We start from the raw sequence: 21,397 nt of genomic DNA, 5'->3' as shown, positions 1-21,397 counted from the left end.
TGGTAGCGTTGTGTAATGGATAACTGACATCCTGGGAGGGCCTGGGTCCGTGGTGCAGAGGGCTTGGGCTGGGTCCTGAATCTACCACTTAAACTCGGGTCCTCAGGCAAGGGTCAACCTGTGTAATGTTAGTCTCTTCACCTTATAAAAGTGAAGATCCTCCAAATTGGTGTTTATGAAAGCATCTCAAGTCACAAGGCACTTTATCCATGTAAACTATAATCAAGTTCTCAAGCTGCTAAGGCTTTAGGAACAGTGAGGATTCTTGTCTGTGATAAGCTAGAGAGTGTAGATCAGAGATATACAAGACAGGTGGTAGAGATGTACAAGAATAAGAAGAGGCATACCTTCCTAAAATGATGCAGCATGCAGGACATTACCTCTTCTGATCATGCACACTGCGCCCCTTTTTTGACCTCTAGGGTGACAACTAGCAGTTTGATGGGTAAGACAGGAAGGGAAGAGAGCTGGAGTCTTCTGCACGGATGCACGTGTGGATGAGAGGGGCCAGATGGAGAACGTGGGTTTCTGAAGGATTTCTGAATCTGGGAGTACAAAGGGAAGATGTGCATAGACACGAGTTTTACTGAGTGTCATGCACAGTTTAGTTAAGCTCTAGTTTGACTGTCTGTTAGGGACTGAATATCTCTGTTTCCCTCTCCACCCAATTTATAGATTGGAAGTCCTAATCCTCAATGTAATGGGATTTCGAGACGGGGGCCTTGGGAGGTAATGAGGGTTGGAGAAGTTCACAAGGGTGGACCACCCCTCATGATATGATTAGTGCCCTTATAAGAAAAAACATGAGAGTTTATCCCCCCACTTCTTTCTCCCCTCAGACATTCATCAAGAAAAGGCCAAGTGAGCACACATCCAGAAGGCAGCTATCTGCAGGCCAGGAAGAGGGTTCTCACCAGAACCCAAGCATACTGATGCCCTGATCTAGGATTTCCAGCCTCCAAAATGTGAAGAAAATTTCTCTGTTTTGCTTAAACCACCCAGTTTATGGTATTTTGTTACTGCAGCCTGAATAGATTAAGACACTCACCAAAATCAGGCAAATTTTAGAAAATATAATCAATTAGACCACTGGTTTGTTCTTAAATGTGGCAGCCATTCATTCAGTGGAAAATAACTACTTGAATCAAAACGATGAATATGAATTTACCTCTTTTGTACTTAGGATTATCTTTCAAATGGAATCTCCCTCATTGTTTAATCGCTTTCTCTGTACTCTCCTCCACTGCAAATGTAACTCACTCAACATGGTTCAGACTTGCTACTTTGAGATTTTTAGTAAGAAAGAATATTGTTCAACACAAGGTCCATTAAGTCTAAAAGCCTACCCCCCCCCCCCCCCCGCCCACATATGCAGAAAGCTTTGCTTAAGGGGATAACTTACTTTGCTACTCACCTAAAACTCTACCGCCTACCTATAAAGGGGCAGGTTTTGAAAAGATGACTTTCATTTTAAGATCAAAATGAATTTAAAAGCAGAACTAACTATAGGACATTTCATTTTTGGAATTAATAATGAAAGAACCTTATCCTACCTTGAAAACAGAGGTGCCTGGGTGACTCAACTGGTTGAGTGTCTGACTTTGGCTTAGGTCATGATCTCACAGCTTAGAAGTTTGAGCCCCGTGTCGGGCTCTGTGCTAACAGCTCAGGGCCTGGAGCCCACTTCTCTCTCTCTCCCCCTCCCCTGCTTGTGCTCTGTCTCTCTCTCTCAAAAATAAAAAAGCATTAAAAAATAAATACAGCAATAAGCAATAAAAGATGCATCGAAAAGAATACAAATAAATAAATAAGTACAATGAGAAGCACCCAGAAATGCAACTACTTCCCAAGGCTTATTTGATTGTGACAAATTTCAATTAGCTTTGAAAGGTATAAGCAGGATAGCTAACTTTTGCTCTCTGACCATGGTGGACATAAAAATGAAGAGGAATTAATCTCTAACGAATCCTTCCCTAAACACTGTTAAAATATAAACTGAAGCATATTAACATTTTTAAGAGTTTATACAAGCAAAAATTTATTGGAATAGGGCAACACCAACCTGGGGGTGGTTAGTGGTACCCCATAGACAGGAGCTAGGGAGAAAGACTTAAACAGAAAAGGTGCAGAAGAAAAGCAAGGAAATTATTTAATTGGCTATGACTTAAAGCCTCGTTGGCTATTTATGATTGGTTGTTCTTAGGTTTCGATTTTATAACCTTGAGGCGTTTACAGGCTTGGGTTTTGGATTGTTTCCATCAGCCATCCTAGCGTGAGAGCCACCTCAGTGTAATGGCCTCCTTTTTAATTAATTGAAAACCAGATAGCAGAAATCACATTTTTGGAGGAATATAACACACCTTGCCAACGTAGCAAATTGAGCTAGAAGAATCTGAAGAGGGTAGGAATGGATTTGAAGGCAATAACACCTGGGCAACTCTAGTCAACCTGGAAAAAACACTCTGTCATATTTCAAAAGATCTCACAAAAGGCAAACCCTTTCGTCCATGTTTAAAAACTCTTGTCAACAGTAAATGGTGACTTTTACCCAACTGAAGACCTCCCGATGGTAATTTTCATGGAGACTTTATGTTAAAAAATGTTTTTAAGTAAATGAGGACACAGAAAAATACATTTCTATTCTTAGTCAAAACTCTTTCTAAAATGGAAGATTTAAAATTTAATTTTCCTTGATTTTTTTCTCTCCTTCAGGCTAAAAACTCCAAACCTGTTTAGTTTTCTGCTCTTCGATCTTTTGCTTTGTATATTAGAACAAGTACATCTGAAAGCAAAATTTAGATTTAAATGTCTTAGGTTGAAGTACTTTCACTAAAATGTTCTCCATTTCAGAAAACACTTTTGGCTTTTATTTACATTTGAGCACCCTTGTAAATTAGGTATTTTTCCCCCTAAAATGGCTTCAAACTTTTGCATTATAAAATGCAGATCACTTGATTAGATACTCAATCCGATATAATAAAAATAAGCTTCTGACAAAAGCAGCTTTAAAGAAGCTTTCCTAGACTATGCCTATAAAAAAGTCCATTTGCCTATTTTGTCTGCCATTGCTGAATGAGTAAAAGATATAAATGTCATTGAAAGACAGATTATTTATTATATTTTCCCATCTGCTTACTACATTGGTTATTTGAGTCTTTTCTAGGTGTAAAATGCTTCATATTAATAAATTCAAATGATGTCTGTTGTCTTGTACAAACACAGATGTCATTTTTGCAGCTTGAACTTATTTAGGTCCATAAAATAAACTAATAAAAAATAAAAACAAGAATTTTGAATTGACAGAGAGAAAAGCTGTAGTAAGAGCAAAAAAGCCCATGTTTAGCTTTTATACGTTTGTCTCTTACTCAGCAACACAATATTACACCCAATCACTAATCTCCACTACATAAAGCATTTAACATTTTTTTGGCTTGATGTTATCAAATATTATATTGTTCACATTTTCTATCAGTCTTTATAATAACAGTGACTTCATCTATAGAGGACTGGATTCATAACCACAGAGAAATTTGTGTTTTTTTCCTCCCATTGGTGTTTATTAAAATTGAAATCAAACTAGGGAATCGGCACACAAGCCGATTGGTCATCTATCTATTCTCAGTCTTTTGTCTCACAATGATCAAAACCATGATTCCACTAGAAAATGAGAAGCTTGGGTGGACCAATGAGGACAGCCTAAAAGATACTTTGAGGACACAAGTCTCAGCTTCTGTTTTCAAAGCAATATATAGTAATAATACTTCAATACGACTGCAGGGAAACTTTAATATCAGACACTGGCCTGGCTTGGGAAACTAGCTTGAGGCAGTGCTCTACCTATTTTTGTGAGATTCGTATCTGACACATTCCAGCTCACTTTCCAATCCCGTGTTCAGCTGCCAGAAATGGGAAGCATATTATAAGAGTGCACTTCTTTTCTCTGAATGTGAGTTTTGGACACTTTAGAACCACAATGTTATCACTTTTGCCTCCTGGAAGATAAAATTGATGATGATGATGTCCATTTTTTGAGCACTCACCATATGCCAGGCATTGGGCTAAGAGCTTTTTATTATTAATTTACATGAGCTAGATAACCCTATGAGATAGCTGTTGTTATTATCTCCATTTGGCAGATGAGGAGAAATGGAAGCTTAAAGACCTCAGCCTCCATCGAGGTCCTACTCCTATTAAATGAGAGAAGTGCAAACCAGATTCAGCTGAGTCCAGAATGAGCTCCTAACCACTGTGCTATATTGATTTCAATTACTAAAGGAATACCAACTCATTGGATAGAAGGTTCAAGGGCATTTTTGTCTTTGCTTCATTTGAAACTCCTCTATCACTTCTTGATGCCATGGACAAAAGCACTGGAGAAAGTCAAAACTCCATGGTGGCTGAGTTCTTTGGAGATAGTTGTTTTGAAATGAAGGAAAAGATAAATCCCAGTTGTCTCTTGGGTTTACTATAGGACTTGATAGTCATCAACCTTTCTGCCAGGATATTTATCATCTTGGCAACTCTAGAGGAGGAGATGATTTTGTCTTTGACAAATAAGATTTTCCTCAAAGGTATATACGAGGTAAACACTGAATGTCCCCAGTATCATTGAGATCTATTTCAGCACGGCTGGGCTTATGTAAGGAAGGACAGAAGAGTTCAGACGTTATCTCTCATGCTGGCTGAGGCTCTCAACAGAATGGGAGCCCACTCTCACCCTCCCTCCCCCGCCCCCGCCCAGTTTCCAGGCATCCAAAACCCACACTCTATACCCAGATGTTCACAACTCTCCTCTGTGGCAGCCCCTTTAGATACAGCACTCTCTACTGAGGACTTCATCAACCTTGTCACCTTGGAAATATACTTTGTATTATATCCTCATAGAGCTCTGCTTAACATTAAGTTACTGAATTCCAAGTTTCAGACATGAGTAGAATCATAAATGTCATCTCTGCAGTATCTTCTTGAAGCAGATAAAAGATCCAAAGCTTGGGCACATGCCCCAGGTCACCCAACTGGTGAGTGGCAAGGGTGGGGAAAATTCTGCACCCTGCCCGTGACTCTCGGTCGCGTGTTCTTTGCACTGCACCGTGTCACCACCTCTTATACCATGCAATTAGCCGGTTAACCCCCCAAATTAATCTGCCACCCAGATCCCTGTGAACAGCACTCTCCTTCTTTCCAATTACCTTATGCACTTCAGCACAGGATGGTTTTAGAGACAAGAGTAATGAATAACTTTAGTGATTTAAGGAGCTCCAGGACTAGGCAGTTCAGTTAGATAGAGAGCCTTCTGGCAAACAACACTTAATATTCATTGTTGACACACATTCATCACACTTTTCTTTGGTTAGGCCCAACCGAAACTTTAGAAGGATCTTAGAACGCTACAGTTAATCATAGGATGAATTATGAGATGGAAAGCACGGCCAGCAAGAAGAAAGCATACAAAATTTAGGATTATTCAGCCTGAAACAAAACAAAACAAAACAAAACAAAACAAAACAAAGACAATGAAAGCTACTTTCAGAATTTCTTTCTGGTCAGGGGGTTTATAAAACAGAAAAAAAGTGAGTTGTTTTCCATGGTTAGGACACACAAAAATTGGGCTTAAAGTGCAGCAAGATAAATGAGTGGCCCCACTGAATGTCAGTGTGGTTGATTAGGTGGCCTTTGGAAGCCTTCTGTGGCCCTACCACAGGGGAGGATCTTGAACTGCACTCTGCAGGAAGCAATCTTATCAGAGGCATTGGAAGAGCTGTATATGCCTGGAATGGTCAAGCCAGGCTCTCTGTTGAAGGCAGAGGCATACACAGTGCAAGGTTCTTGAGTTTCCTCACAATCAGGTTTCCTAGGGTTGATTTTGTTTGCTTTATAACTGCTGAGGAATTTTGAGGAATCACCTACCACACACAAGCTTCTAACATGTGGCAATGAACCCTCTACTGTCATTGACAAAGGGATCAAATTTCATCCAGTCTCAAAGGGAGCATCTAATTTTGGACCATAATATGGTTAAAACTGCTCTCTGCAAACAGGTTTCTAAATCAGTTTTTTTACTAGCATAATGAGATAAGATCTGTAATTCTCCTTTTTGAATTACTCTGTGCTTTGAGAAGCACAAAGTCAATCTTCATTGCTACCAAAATCTGAAGGTTAAGTTTCCAGGCAAGAAAGGAGGTGGTTCTGGAGCCATGATCAATCAGTGATGTCAACCTGCCAGAAGTAACTTATCACAGCACAGGGATTGGACATTTTAGTTTGAAGCCTTCTTTTTTCTCGCTCCTGAGAATCTGACATTCAGTCACTTTTTTCTTAATTCATTGGAAGAAAGATGCAGTGGAAGAGAACTTATGATCTCCAGACAATAAGATGCCTTTTTCATACCACCATTTGTTGATTTCTTGTACACTAGCCCTACCAGCATTTTCTCATGTCCTTTCGAAAACTCACAACTGTTCCAAGGCAAATAGCGAGGGTTGTTGGAACACATGTAAATCGTGTGTGCGTGTGTGTGTGTGTGTGTGTATAATTGAGTGATAAACTCTGTATTCTTTTTTTTTAATGTTTATTTATTTTTGAGAGAGAGAGAGCGCGCGCGCGCGCGCGCGCATGAGTGGGGGAGGGGCAACAAGAGAGGGAGACACAGAATCTGAATCAGGCTCCAGGCTCTGAGCTGTCAGCACAGAGCCTGACATGGGGCTCGAACTCATGAGCCGTGAGATCACGACCTGAGCCGAAGTCAGATGCTTAACCGACTGAGCCACCTAGTTTCCCCTGTATGTATGTACGCATTTGTTTATTTTCCCAGTCCACAGAATTCAAAAGGTCACTTAATTCAAAATAGGAACTAGCATAAGTTCATATAGGCTTCTTTTTTATGAAGGCCACATGCAGTCACTCAGTGTACAACTTAGATCCCCAGATTTTATCTTCTCTGATCCCACCGGCTCTCAGAATACTTTTGGACATTTGAGAGAATTCTTCCTTCTTGCTCTTGTGTATAGATGTTATGACTCTTTCCTTTGGGAATACTTTTTCTAGTGGAGATGGGAAATGGAAGCAAAATAGATGGTAGAGAAGGAACTGAGGTTTTTTTCACCCAAAGTTACGAGTAGATAAAACTGACCTTCAGAACTATTACCCGGGGCAAGGATAAAAATGGGGGAAAGTGACAGAGGTGGATTCAGGGTCTGGCCAGAACCATCCTTGAAGTCATAAATTTGAGTGGTCACTGAAAAGAGACAAAAGGTCTTTTTTATGCATATTACCTGCAACCAGGCCATAGTTTGCAAGCGTACTTAAAACTAAAGGAGTTGTTGTTGATGGTTTTGGAGTTTGAGATAAGAGTTTGCCAGTTGCTTGGCAAATCACTTAATCCCTCTGTGCTGAATTTCTGGGTGGATAAAATAAAGATCATAATTGTATCTATCCCTGGGGTTGTTGAGACAATTAAATGCCACAATGTACATATAAACACTTAATATGGTGCCCACAGCATAGTAAAAGCTTAATAGATATTAGCCATTACTACCCTGAGAAGTATTTAGTGAAGAAGAAATTGTAAATATAAACTGAAAGCAGAGTGACTGCAATTATACACCTCATATGTTTAAAATCTCAGGATAGTCTCTTCATAAAGGGTGCCTCCTTTATAGTTTCATTTCAGTGAAGGTAAAAATATTTCTAAGGTTTTCGTAAGATCTTTTTTTTTTTTTTTTTAATTTTTTTTTAACGTTTTTTTTTTTTTTTTTGGACAGAGAGAGAGACAGAGCATGAACGGGGGAGGGGCAGAGAGAGAGAGGGAGACACAGAATCGGAAACAGGCTCCAGGCTCCGAGCCATCAGCCCAGAGCCCGACGCGGGGCTCGAACTCACGGACCGCGAGATCGTGACCTGGCTGAAGTCGGACGCTTAACCGACTGCGCCACCCAGGCGCCCCTCGTAAGATCTTTTTGACATTTTCCTCCCTTAGCACGATACTTATGGAAATATATATCTTCATAATGTATATATGCATACAAATATAAATGCTAAGTTGCTCACCTTTCATGTCACTTCACTTAGAATTTCAGAATCCTAACACTGACAGTTGGGATGAACCCACATTATTTGAAGGATTTAGAGAAGATGTTTTCTTTTCTTTCCCCCCTTTTTTTGTCTCTTTGATTGGAGGGTTAGAAAATCTAGAGTAGGATGGAGGTATGTGGAAGAAATTTGAAGGAAGCATGTTGAATAGGATACCATTATTCCATCACAGTAATTCTTTTGATGAAATCTAGTTGGAAACTCTTCTACACACTTAATTAACTGACAGAAGATTTAATTTTGATTTTGGCTTCAACATCAACTGAAAATACATCGAATGGTAAGTCACTTCCAAACTCCAATCAAGCTTCTTTAAGAATCTGAATCATTTCTTAATTTCTATGACAACCAACTTATGCTTCATTCTGTCTCATGTGAAGCTTAGAGTGACAGTGACCCAAATCAATGCCATCATTAATGACAATAGCGTAAGGTGTTTAGATTCCCTTATGTTGTTTGCGTGCTAAAGAAATGTATCTGTGCATTGAAAATGAAAGAAAAATTAGTTTATAAACTGATCATGAAGACCAAACTTTCAGTGGACAGATATTCAAATTTCATTTTGTTTATGTAATGCTTTTCCTCTATGCTAATTAGTTTTTTTCTTAACCCTCTGTATGCTCCCACTTACTTAGACACATACCTTCCCTGTAAGCTGTGATAGCTAAATTGATTAAAGTCGATAATATTTATTGAGTATCAGTTATGCCCCAGGCAATATAGAAGTTTTGGAGATGTCTAGGTGAAAAGACAGAAAGGGTTTCTATCTCACAGACAGCAGGTGAAGGCAGGAAGGTAAAAACTAACAATGGGGGAATTGCAGTGTTGTGGAGTAGGGACTCTGGCGGGTGAGGGTGGGGTTGGGGAGGAATGCAGCGCTATGGCGCTATGGCGGTGCATTCAAGTCCTGCTTCCTTGATGAGGTGGGATCAGATGCCTGTGTTGGAAAGTCCCTCCCCCTCCCTTCCTATTTACAACCACAGCATGAAGACACAAGCAGTTTTAAGGACTCATTTTCTTTTTCTCGTTAGTTGGCTTCCAGACCTTGGGCAACGTGATGGTCTTCTAAGTATGCAGTGGGAGGGGGGTACAGAGAATTGTCTGCCACAAGGAGCCATCTTGCTTTCTAAAATAATGGGCCCACATGTCAAATGGCTTGCCAAAAATGTGCCAGCCTTCTTTTTTTTTTTTTTAAACTCTTGCTTGTCAGCACTTCTTCAGACTCAACATCTGAAGAGGAGAAAACTGAGTCTGGCTCAGCCTTACACATCACGAGCAAAATTGTCAAAATTGAACAACATTTAAATCTTATAAGAGGAGCTGGGAAAAAGAAAAAGATGACTTTTTTTGAACTTTAATTCATTTTCGTCAATATATAGGGCAATCTAATACAAATGAACTTGGAAATTTACCTCTGATTCCACTTGAAAAGGTTACATTTGAATGCACATATGCAATATTCGGTAAGTAAATAATACAGCAAATAAGTTACTGGATTAACAGAAAGACATCTAGAACTAGCTAGACTCCAACAATCATGATTGAATATCTTAAAAGTCTTTTTGCCAAAAACATATCAGTTCACAAATTCAGCATTCCTTGGTTTCTCATTTCTCCTGAGCTGTCTTCACCTCTTACCCTTTAGCTCTGTCTGAAGGATATGGATTTTCTGACCACATATATATTCATCTGGCCCTCCCTGCCTGTCTCTGTCTATGGAAAATCAACAATAACCCAACAGTATGACAAGGCTTCATGGTAATGGCATACCTGGGAGAGCACAAAACCAAAAATTTGGGCACTCATTTTGACACCTAATGGATTTTGTTTCCAGAATAAGCTACTTCATTTCCTTGAGCATCACTTTGCTCATATGCTCTGTAAAGTCTCATGGCATATGTGTATACTTATTTTTCTTTCTCCAGACAGGGCTTTCAGGCACCAAAACTTCTAAGTCACATATCTCCATCCTGTCTTTCAGGTGGATTGTTGCATACTGTCATTATAGTTTTATTTTAGTGAAGATAAACATATTTGTAAGGTTTACATGAAATCACTTAGTAGGTGACCTCTGTGCTAGAGGGTGTTGATTATCCTACAATATCTATACTTCCCTCTTCCCAATTTTTAGTGAGACATGTGATCACTTGCAAAAAGACATTTCCCAGCTTCCTTTGTAGGTCTTGCCATGTGTATAGGTCCTGACCAAAAAGATTCATTCAGTCAGTCAGTCAGTCAGTCAACAAATACTTATTCAGCACCTACTGGAGTCTGGGATCTAGGGATATAGTGGTAAATAAAATAAACAAATTTCCAGTAATCCCTGCCCTCCCAACCCCCAAATTGAGTTTATAATCTACCTACCAGGAGGAAATAGAGAAGTTAAAAATATATTATTCCAGGTGATAAGTGTTATGTAGAAAAATGAAGCAAAATAGGAGGATAGAACATAGAAGAAGAGATGGGAGTTGCCTCACTGTTCATAAAGTTGAGTGGGAATGAGACACCTGGGGGTGAAGTCTAGTCTGGGAGTCAGGGGTTTTTGTGGTGACTGATGTAAACAGGGCAACGCGCACACTGAGATGACGACAGGGCAGACAGTGCTGGTGAGGCTCTGCATGCAGAGAAAAGGGCAGAGCGAGGTTTAGCTAAGGACACAGAATTCTGGGGCCCTGTCTCTACTTCTGCCTCTAGCAGTGTTTGGTGGTATGGGGAGGCCAGGAGCAGAGTCATCTGGAACACACAAAACTTCCTCCTGACTCCTGCTACTATAGGCAAGAGAGGTAGGGAAAAGTGGGCATTCTTGCCCATTATTGACACAGAAGTGTCAGGGGTTAGCTTTCAAAAACTTGTCTTAAATATCAACTGGTTGGTGCCTTTTTTCCACTGTTGTTTTATCCTTTAATCCACCCTTATGCTTGGAACAGAGATCTGATGGCAGGATTTCTAGCAGCCACCTTATATTGTGAGGACAGGACCATACTCCAGGGAGTGGGAAGAGCTTGGTTCCAGAGATTTTAGACAGTATAGTCACCTTGCTAGCCCTGTGCAACTAACCTCGTTTACTTGAGAGAGAAATAACCACTTCTTGTTCAAGTCACTATTATTTGAGTGTTTACTACTTTTTTGCTGTTTTCAAATATAGCATGCAGGTATAAAATCTACCATTTATCCTTGGAATGTTTTATTTGGGATTAACAATCAATGTAGTATCTGGGACAAATAAGTGATTTTGGAGGCAGAACATCTGGAGTTGTGTCTTGATTCCATGTCCATTCATTTTCCTTATAAAATGAGAATCTCCTACTACCCAAGGAAATCTACACATTCAATGCAATCCCTATCAAAATAACACCAGCATTCTTCACAGAGCTAGAACAAATAATCCCAAAATTTGTATGGAACCAGAAAAGACCCCAAATAGCCATAGCAATCCTAAAAAAGAAAACCAAAACTGTAGGCATCATAATTCTGGACTTCAGGATGTATTACAAAGCTGTAATCATCAAGACAGTATGGTACTGGCACAAAAACAGACACTTAGATCAATGGAGAATAGAGAACCCAGAAATGGACCCACAAACGTATGGCCAAATAATCTTTGACAAAGCAGGAAAGAATATTCAATGGAATAAAGGCAATCTCTTCAGCAAATGGTATTGGGAAAACTGGACAGCAGCATGCAAAAAAAAAAAAAAGAATCTGGACCATTTTCTTATTCCATATACAAAAATAAAATCAAAATGGATGAAATACCTAAACATAAGATAGGAAGCCATCAAAATCCTAGAGGAGAAAGCAGGCAAAAACCTCTTTGACCTCAGCTGCAGCAACTTTTTACTCAACACGTCTCCGGAGGCAAGGGAAACAAAAGCAAAAATGAACTATTGGGACTTCATCAAGATAAAAAGCTTCTGCACAGTGAAGGAAACAATGAGCAAAACTAAAAGGCAACCAGCAAAATTGAAGATATTTGCAAATGACATGTCAGATAAAGGGTTAGTATCCAAAATCTATAAAGAACTTACCAAATTCAACGCCCAGAAAACAAATAATCCAGTGAAGAAATGGGCCAAATACATGAATAGACACTTCTCCAAAGAAGACATCCAGATGGCCAACCGACACATGAAAAAATGCTCAACATGACTCATTATCAGGGAAATAAAAATCAAAACTACAATGAGATACCACCTTGCACCTGTCAGAATGGCTAAAATTAATAACTCAGGCAACAACAGATGTTGGCAAGGATGCGGAGAAAGAGGAATCCTCTAGTGCTGTTGATGGGAATGCAAACTGGTGCAGCCACTCTGGAAAACAGTATGGAGGTTCCTCAAAAAATTAAAAATAGAACTACCCTATGACCCAGCAATTGCACTACTAGGTATTTATCCAAAGGATACATGTGTGCTGTTTTGAAGGGACACATGTACCCCATGTTTATAGCAGCATTAATGACAATAGCCAAAGTATGGAAAGAGCCCAAATGTCCATCAATGGATGCATAGATAAAGAAGATGTGGTATATATACACAATGGAGTATTACTCGGCAATCAAAAAGAATGAGATCTTGCCATTTGCAACTATGTGGATGGAACTATAGTGTATTATGGTAAGCAAAATTAGTCAGTCAGAGAAAGAGAAATATCATATGACTTCACTCATATGAAGAACTTAAGATACAAAACAGATGAACATAAGGGAAAGGAAGAAAAAATAATATAAAAACAGGGAGGGGGCAAAAGATAAGAGACTCTTAATACAGAGAATGAACTGAGAGTTGCCGGAGGGGTTTTGGTGGGGGATAGGCTAAATGGGCAAGAGGAACTAAGGAGGACACTTGTTGGGATGAGCACACGGTGTTATACGCAGGGGATGAATCACTGGATTCTACTCCTGAAATCATCATTGCACTATATGCTAACTAACTGGATGCAAATTAAAAATAAATAAATAAATAAAATGAGAATCTTCTTTATAAAATGAAAATAGTAATACTCAACATTTCTGCTGGAGAAAAATCGAGTAGCAAGACCCAGAGGTGAAAGTGAGTGTGTCCGGTCTGAAGAGTTGGAAGTTCAATACGGCTGGAGTGTAGCCATTCCAACATTAAACCAACATTTGAAAAGCTGGCAAGCGCCCAAGGTGCCAGGGCATACCAGCCAAGAGCTGCTAATCAGCAGCTCAGGCTCCATGGTGTAGCTTATGAGTCCTCCACGGTTGGGCCACTGCTTCAGCCTCCAGTCTTGTCTTTGCTTCTCTTCTCTATTCACATTACCCTCCAGACACACTGAGCTGCTTGTTGTTGTTTCATACTCATCCATTATGTCTTTATACTTTCGCTCCTGCTATCCCTTCTGTTGCAATGAGAGCCTACTGCTCCCATTTAGCCTATAGAACTACATCTTCTGTATAACATTTCAGCTGCAACCTGAGTGTTACCACCTCTAGGTAGGTCTTCCGGATAATATCCTCATTATTCACATATGCTATCTGTAGTGGGTAGAATGGTGGCCCCCTTCCTGGAAACTGTCCACATCCTGGAACTTGGAAATGTGGCCTTGTTTGGATAAAAGAGTCTTTGCCGATGTCATTCAGTTAAGAATCTTGAAGTGAGATCAACCTGCTTTATCTGGGTAGGCACTAAATCCAATGACAAGTGTCCCTATACAAGACACACAGAAGAGAGACAGACCCATTTGAAGAGGGAGGCAGAGATTGGAGTTAGGAAGCCACCAGCCAAGGAACAACATGAACCCCCAGACCCTGGAAGAGGCAAGCAGGCATTCTCCCCTAGAGCCTTTGGAAAAAGTAGGTCCCTGCTGACACCTGATTTCAGACTTCTAACCTCCAGAACTGTGAGAAAATGAATTTCTGTTGTTTTAAGACAGCAAGTTTGTGGTCATTTGTTATAGCCGCCCTAGGAAACTGAGCTTTTAGAATTACATATAAAAAATTGTCTTACAATCCTATTATTTGTTTGTGGCTGTCTCTCCCATGTAATAGAGTGAAGCTCCTCGAGAAGGGGAAATGTGGCTCAGTTACCTATCATCCTGTATCCAGCCCCATGCATGCAAGACACAGGGTTTGTATTTGTTAAATAAATGGAAGAATGGGTAAATAAATAGGAACTAAACATTTCAATGTCCTGACCGCAGAGTGTTAAAGAACAAAACTTGTTTTGGTTTCTGAAAGATGTATGTTTATAAATGTTGGATTCTCTCCCCACTCCCCACCCCTGCTGTCAGTGTGGTCCTGAGCACTCTGGTTCTTGCTGGGTTTTATTTAGCATCACACCGAATCAAAGGAAATTAGATGTTCGTCCCTTTCCTTGCTTCCTGGGGTTTAACCTTCCTTTTGTATAAGTCCTTCCTGGCTCTCACAGCAAGGCAGTGCCTATACGCACCCTGAAAGTGTTGTATTCAGCGCTGTGTGGGACCAAGGTCTAGACAGCCATTCTGAACCTCTTTTCTTCTCCTTTTTTTTTTTAAAGCTGAATGCAAATGTTCAGCTTTGGCACTAGTTCAGCGTGGAGTTGGACATATACTGGCTCTAATGTGTTTTTCCAATTGTGTGACATTTTCACTGCACCACAAAAGGGACATTGAACCACACCCCGAGTGCCTAGACATTGGGGCCTCACAATTAGGTTCCTCACCTGTCAACTCTAATTGGCTCAGACTGACCCACTCGCTGTGATATTTGCTTTGGATATTTGGATATTCGGATATTTTCTCAGGAACCTCATTTTTATACATTTGAAAAGCCACACTCAAAGAATAGGGGACAACTGAACACATGTCATACGTAAAAGAAATCTGTTCATCATTTGTGGGAAAACAGCTTCTGGCAAGAGGATGGTGAACAGAGTCCAGCGTTCCCTTTGCCTGTGGTTTGCAATTCCACTGTGGGCTTGTACTGCCTCTTTGTTTCTCTAGATCATCTACACAACTCATTCAGTCAGTTATTTATTGCGCACTTTCTGGATGACCAGGCAGTGGGCTAACGTGTCGGGGACACAGCCATGAACGAAACGGAAAACTGATTCCTGCTGTCATGGGGTTTACATTCTAGTGGGAGGCAGTGGCAAAGGAACGAATTGAACATCACAGCAGATGTACAGTTTGACACACATTCTTCCAGTGAGCTGAGGGGCTCAGATAAGCTAATGTGGGTGAATGCACTTTGTAAACTATAAAACTAACCGGAATTAGTGACTGTTTTTCTGTCCCCTGTTCAGGTATAGATTACCCACTAAAGTTTCCTTATTGATATTCCTGAAATCGATTCACCAGTGACTTATAAAGGACCATAAAGGACAGAAGGAGAAAAACCCAAATCAAATGGCTATTTGGCTCCTTAGCAATTTCACCAGGGCTTTCGAGACATGCTGCTTCTAAAGCAGGGTGTGTTGGGCATCCGTAGTTTCCATGGTTGAGTCCGTGCGATAAGAACTATTATCATTGCTCATGTTTTGTACCTATTTCTTTCAGTCAGAGCAGAATACTATCTGAAAGACAGGATTGGAAGTCACCGGGAGGGTTTTGTTTTGTTTTGTTTTGTTTTCCACTGCCTACCTGTGCTAAACTTAGCTAAAAATTAGTAAGCATTAATGTCTGGGCCGTTCCTTTTTGTACGAAATGGGGATAAAAGGCATAAGTTAAATTCTCCATATGCTACATTAAAGGGGAATGATTTTGACTGAAGATTAATTTGGGGGTTAATATTTGAGGGGGCACTGGCCACACATATGAAATGCCCAGAAAAGTTAAGGAAAAACATAGCAGTAGATACAATTCATAAGTCAAAAACAAAACAAAACAGAACAAACAACCTTAACGTTGAACTGAAAAGAATACATGCAAATTTATGGTAATTTGTGTCACAAATATCCCCAAATGTGAGGCAGTGTGATAAAGTGGAAATAGTTTGCTTGTGGAATCAGACCATTTTCCTAGATGAAAAATAATAGTAGTTAACGTGTACCAGACACTATCTTTAGCATTTCACACTCATTCTCTTGGTTCAGACTCACCTCTTCTCTGGGAGGGAGGTACAATTACAATACATAAGACTAAATTTATGATTAATGAAAAAAGATACAAAAAGCTACTAAGAAAGCGCATCGCAAGTTTTGTTAAAATATTATTGTGGGGCACCTGGGACATTTAACCAAAGCCAGTTAAATGTCCGACTTTGGCTCAGGTCGTGATCTTGTGGTTCATGAGTTCGAGCTTTGCATCGGGCTCTCTGCTGTCAGTGCAGAGCCTGCCTGGGATTCTCTCTCTCCCTCTCTCTCTGCCCCTCCTCCGCTTGTGCACTCTCTCTCAAAATAAATAAATAAATAAATATATATATATTATTGGTTTTAAGACATAACTCTGGTTAACTCTAGGCCTGCTACTCCCCACATATGTGATTTTAGGGGGTCACATGTTTAATCTTTGAAAGCCTCTATTATGTCTCCATCAAAGGGTTGTCATGATTATCAAACAATATAACACATGGAAAGAATCTAGAATAATTCCTGGAACATAGAAAGTGATTAACAGAAGTTACTTCCCCCAACAGCAACCTGAAAATGGTGGTCTAGACAGCATTCCCTGCACCCCCCACCCCCACATACTCCCAAGGTTGATCTAGAGCAGTGATGACTGAAATAATGTGAGACGCAAATAGAATTTAAAATTTTTAGTGGCCACATTAAAAAATTAAAAAGAAACAGGGGTGCCTGGGTGGCTCAGTCAGTTAAGCATCTGACCTCAGCTCAGGTCATGATTTCGCACTCTGTGAGTTCAAGCCCCATGTCAGCTCTGTGCTGACAGCTCAGAGCCCGGAGCCTGCAGCCTGCTTTGGATTCTGTGTCTCCCTCTCTCTGCCCCTCCCCCACTCATGCTCTGTCTCTTTCTCTCTCTCTCTCTCTCTCTCTCTCTCTCAAAAATAAATAAATATTTTTAAAAATTAAAAAATTAAAAAGAAACAGGTTTAATTAGTATAAATAAGATATTTCATTTAACCCACTTTATTCAAAATATTATTGCAATTGGAAATCAATATAAAATTATTAATAAGCCATTGTATATTTTTTGTTACTAAGTGCTTGAAACCTGGGCTTTATTCTAACAGCACACCACAATTTGGACACTAAATTTTCATTGGAAATACTTGACCTGTATTCAGATTTCATAAAATTAACAGTTGACAATACAAGAGTCACAAGACCAAATCGTTTCTTACAAGTTTTCCAATAACCAAATTGAGTTTCAGTTTTTAAATTTAACTTATTTAATTTTTCAAATAAAAATTAAAATCTCAGTTCCCCAGGGACACTAACCGTATTTTAAGTGCTTGATAACCATATGTGACTAGTAGCAACCCTATTAGGCAGGGTGGATTTCATCCCTCTGTATAATCAGCCAGGAGTGGGACTAGGATAGGAATTTTGCCCTGTTCTCTCTAACCCCAAGGAGCCTGTGCAGTAGCTTTCTTGGTTTGGGTCAAGAGGTGTAGATGTCACTGGGACTGTAACATGAAACATGAAAATAATGCCCATTTTTTGGTGAGGTTCTTGAGATTAGGGCTGATATTGAAAACACTCCTGGGTCCTGCTGGGTCAGTATGGGGAGGGAAGCTTGAGGCTGGCTGAAGCCTGACCAAATTCAAGAGACTCTGTTGGAACCCGATGGGACTCCATCATTCAGCCAATTGTACTTCTGCATTGATGCCTGATGTCCTTTCTCTAGGCTCATTCCCAGAAATTCAGTTGGTAAGAAATAAGGGAATGGTCATAGTCCAGAGATAGAGACTATGAGGGGGGAAGAAATTAAGGGTGGTGTTTTTTTGTTTTTTGGTTTTTGGTTTTTTGTGAAGTCTAATTCTCAGATAGAAAAAAAGAAAACCTTGAGAGCTTCGGAGAAATATAGGGAAGCAGCTAACTTGGAGGGCAGCAGGATTTGTTCTGTGGGACAGTGGTGAGATGTTACTTGAAATACTCAACTGGCTCTAGCCCTTCTTACACAAATTGGTGGGTGGAATTCAGAGAGAAAGATAGTTAAGAGAAAGGGTTTCCAGCTGGGATAAATGAAAAGACCCTGCAACTTGAAATAAAGGAGGCTAGGGAGGTCACGGTAAGCCTGGGCAAACATGTCACCGGTGTAATCATAGAGCATTGATTTAAGTGTTCAACATCAGAGAGGCACTGTGGTTTAGAGTAATAATATTCGGTGCTTTTGTTTGACCCCAAAATGGACGTAATATTAATAAACGTTTACAGTAAATAATGAGACTCAATAGACAAAAAGAAGACGGTCACTCTGTATCAGAGTACAGAATACAGTCCACTGCACGTAGGCACCATCAGGGGGTTCAAATCAGAATTCTCTCCCTAGACATTTTTATGACAACTTTAGAAAACATGTGGTTAACATATGTGTAAGTAATTTGTTCCTAAATTGAATATTCAAGTTTAAAGGAGCTTCCATAGACTGTTGCCATTTTTGGTAGACCTTTTCTTAAGGGCAAAAGTCTCCCTTGTTTCAACACTCGGCTGAGATGCAAAGGCTCAGTGATTTGCCTAAGACCAAACATGTAATTAATGGAGGAACTGAGACTAGAACTCAGGTCTTCTGAGTATCTCATTTATCCTATACTTTCCCAGTAAAGAAAACTTGTGCTTTCTGCAATTAAATGTATGCACTTAAAAATGGGGAAAATCTAAAATTACTGTCAGAACAGATTTGAAATTTGGTTTTCGCAGAAAATTTCCTATGAACGTATACTCCTGAGCTTCTGAATATGTATTCTGGAAGCATGATTATAATTTAAAAACCCTCATATATTACCATTAATACATAATAACTTTACAATCTGTCTTCATTAGGGCAGCATGGTGTAGTAAAAGAGGTTGAACTCTACCACTTATTAACTGGGCAATCTCTCTGAGGCTCCCTCATACTTCAAGGTGAGTAATCTCACTTTTCCAAAATGGTCCTTTAAATTTTTTTCTATAGTACTTATCAATTTCTAGTGTACTTTATAATTTGATTATATTGTACACTATATGTATACAACAGTATACATGTTGTTCACATACAAGAATATATATGTTGTTTATTATCTGCATGCCTCACTAAAATTTTTTTATTCAAGTATAATTAACATACAGTGTTATGTTAATTTCAGGTGTACAATATAATGAGTCAGCAATTCTATACATTTCTCGGTGCTTATCGTGGTAAGTTAAGTTTTAATCCCCTTCACCTATTTCACCCATCCACCCACACACTTCCTCCCTGGTAACCAGCAGGTTATTAATATTAATAACCAGCAGGCTATTCTCTATAGTTGAGAATCTGTTTCTTGCTTTGTCTCTCTCCGTTTTTTTTTCCTTTGCTCATTTGTTTTGTTTCTTAAATTTCACATCTAAATGAAATCATATGGTATTTATTTGTCTTTCTCTGACTGACTTATTTCAGTTAGCATCATACCCTCTGGATCTATCGTGTTGCTGCAAATGGCAAGATTTCATTCCTTTTTATGGGCGAACAATATTATATATATATGACACGTTTGCCCAGGCTTACCGTGACCTCCCTAGCCTCCTTTATTTCAAGTTGCAGGGTCTTTTCATTTATCCCAGCTGGAAACCCTTTCTCTTACTATCTTTCTCTCTGAATTCCACCCACCAATTTGTGTAAGAAGGGCTAGAGCCAGTTGAGTATTTCAAGTAACATCTCACCACTGTCCCACAGAACAAATCCTGCTGCCCTCACTTCTAAAACTTAACAGTTGAAAAGTAGATTCACACACACAAGTTGTTCCAAATATACTGAAAACATGTTGAATTTAATGAAAAAAATCAGGCTTCTTCTTAGCAAAGTATTAGAGTTGGAGAGCAACTTCACCCTTTGGGAGTTTGCAGATGCTGTGTGGAGGACCTGATGGGGTAAGGGTGGTGTAGAAAACTTCCTCTTCTGTCTTTCCTCCAGAGTCTCTGACTACCCACAGGAGAAGCAGAGGGTGCAGCATCCTCATTGGCCTGGGAGATAAAAGGACTTGAGGAAGACGCGGGGAGGACATCATCACCGGAGGTCGGGGGGCCACGAGACAGGACAGAGGTGTAGAACAGTTGGGAGTCAGGCATCTAGAACGGGAGAACTTCCAAGTTGTCATGATGTGTGAGGGATTTAGAGAGAAAAGAAAATCAAAAAGGAGATACTTAAAATCCTGGGGCTCTAGGTTACAAATCAAATCCTTTTCATCTTTTTTGAAGGAAGAAAGATTGGAAGTCCCATTTAGTTACTTCGGGAGGGTTTTTTCCATCTGTAAATTGGAGATAATATCTGCAATAACGTGATATGAGGATCAACTTAGTTTTCTCTACCCTTTTCTACCACTCTCCTTTGCCAAGGCCCTGCCCCATAACCGTTGCCTCAAAAGTGTCCACAACTGGCTGTTGTCCCTGTATTTATAGCACTAGAAAACAGTGATTTCTTTGTGACTGTGACTGTGGGCTCCCTGTGGCCAGTGCTGTGTCTTTTTTGTCATCGGGTCTTCAGTGCCAGGCATAGGATCTGATACATCCTGTGTACACAACCCATGTTTAGTAAGTGAAGGAATGTATGAATGAATGAATGTGAATGACAAGCACTGATGTAATAAATAAGCATTCTCATTTCTTGTCCAATCAAAGCCAAATACTAATACACTAAAGATTCTCCAATAATTTCTTAAAACTCTAGTTGACTTAATTAGCTAAACAAATTACAATGAATTCATGCACACCATCAACAGGCCTTATTTACTAATCCCCTACTCTGCCCTGTTTCTGTGGTGATGACAGTCATTGCAGTAGGCCCCCCAATGATGTTCCCATTCTGGTTCCCAGAACCTGTGAATATGTTACCTCACATGTTAAAAGAGACTTTGAAGGTGTGATCAATTAAGGATTTTGTGGAGGAGACATTATCCTGGATTATCTAGGTGAGCCTGGTATAATCACAAGGATCCGTGTGAGGAAGAGACTGGAGGTCAGAAAAGACAGAAGATGCTACCTGCTTGCCTTGAAGATTAAAGACAGGGACCACGAGTCACAGAGTGTAGACAACCTCCAGAAACTAGAAAAAGCAAGGAAAGATATTCTCCCTAAGGGCCTCCAGAAGGAATGTAGGCTGGTGGACCGATTTTTAGACCTCTGGCCTTTAGAACTGTAAGTTAATCAATTTGTGTTGTTTGAAGCCACTAAGTTTGTGATGATATGTTACAGCAGCTGTAAGAAACTAATACAGCCATAGAAGTAAATTTCTG

The 21,397-nt window shown here is 39.8% G+C and overlaps 1 long non-coding RNA gene across 6 annotated transcripts in view; it reads left to right on the top strand.

Annotated features, from left to right (window-relative positions):
* The window catches only part of LOC125919446 (uncharacterized), a 101,199-nt gene extending 80,740 nt beyond the window's left edge, over positions 1-20,459 (top strand). For 5 of the 6 annotated variants that reach the window (XR_007456787.1, XR_007456785.1, XR_007456783.1 and 2 more), the window contains 4 exons: positions 14,099-14,177; positions 18,972-19,052; positions 19,274-19,325; positions 20,080-20,459. This is a non-coding gene — a long non-coding RNA (uncharacterized LOC125919446). The remainder of the gene's footprint in view (positions 1-14,098; positions 14,178-18,971; positions 19,053-19,273; positions 19,326-20,079) is intronic. The other variant, XR_007456788.1, reaches the window with a different exon arrangement.
* Positions 20,460-21,397: the final 938 nt, after the last annotated feature.

This window comes from Panthera uncia, chromosome B4, assembly GCF_023721935.1.
Source record: "Panthera uncia isolate 11264 chromosome B4, Puncia_PCG_1.0, whole genome shotgun sequence".
NCBI lineage: Eukaryota > Metazoa > Chordata > Mammalia > Carnivora > Felidae > Panthera > Panthera uncia.
The sequence above is the reverse complement of the archived record's forward strand: the minus strand, read 5'-3'. Positions and strand labels throughout refer to the sequence as shown.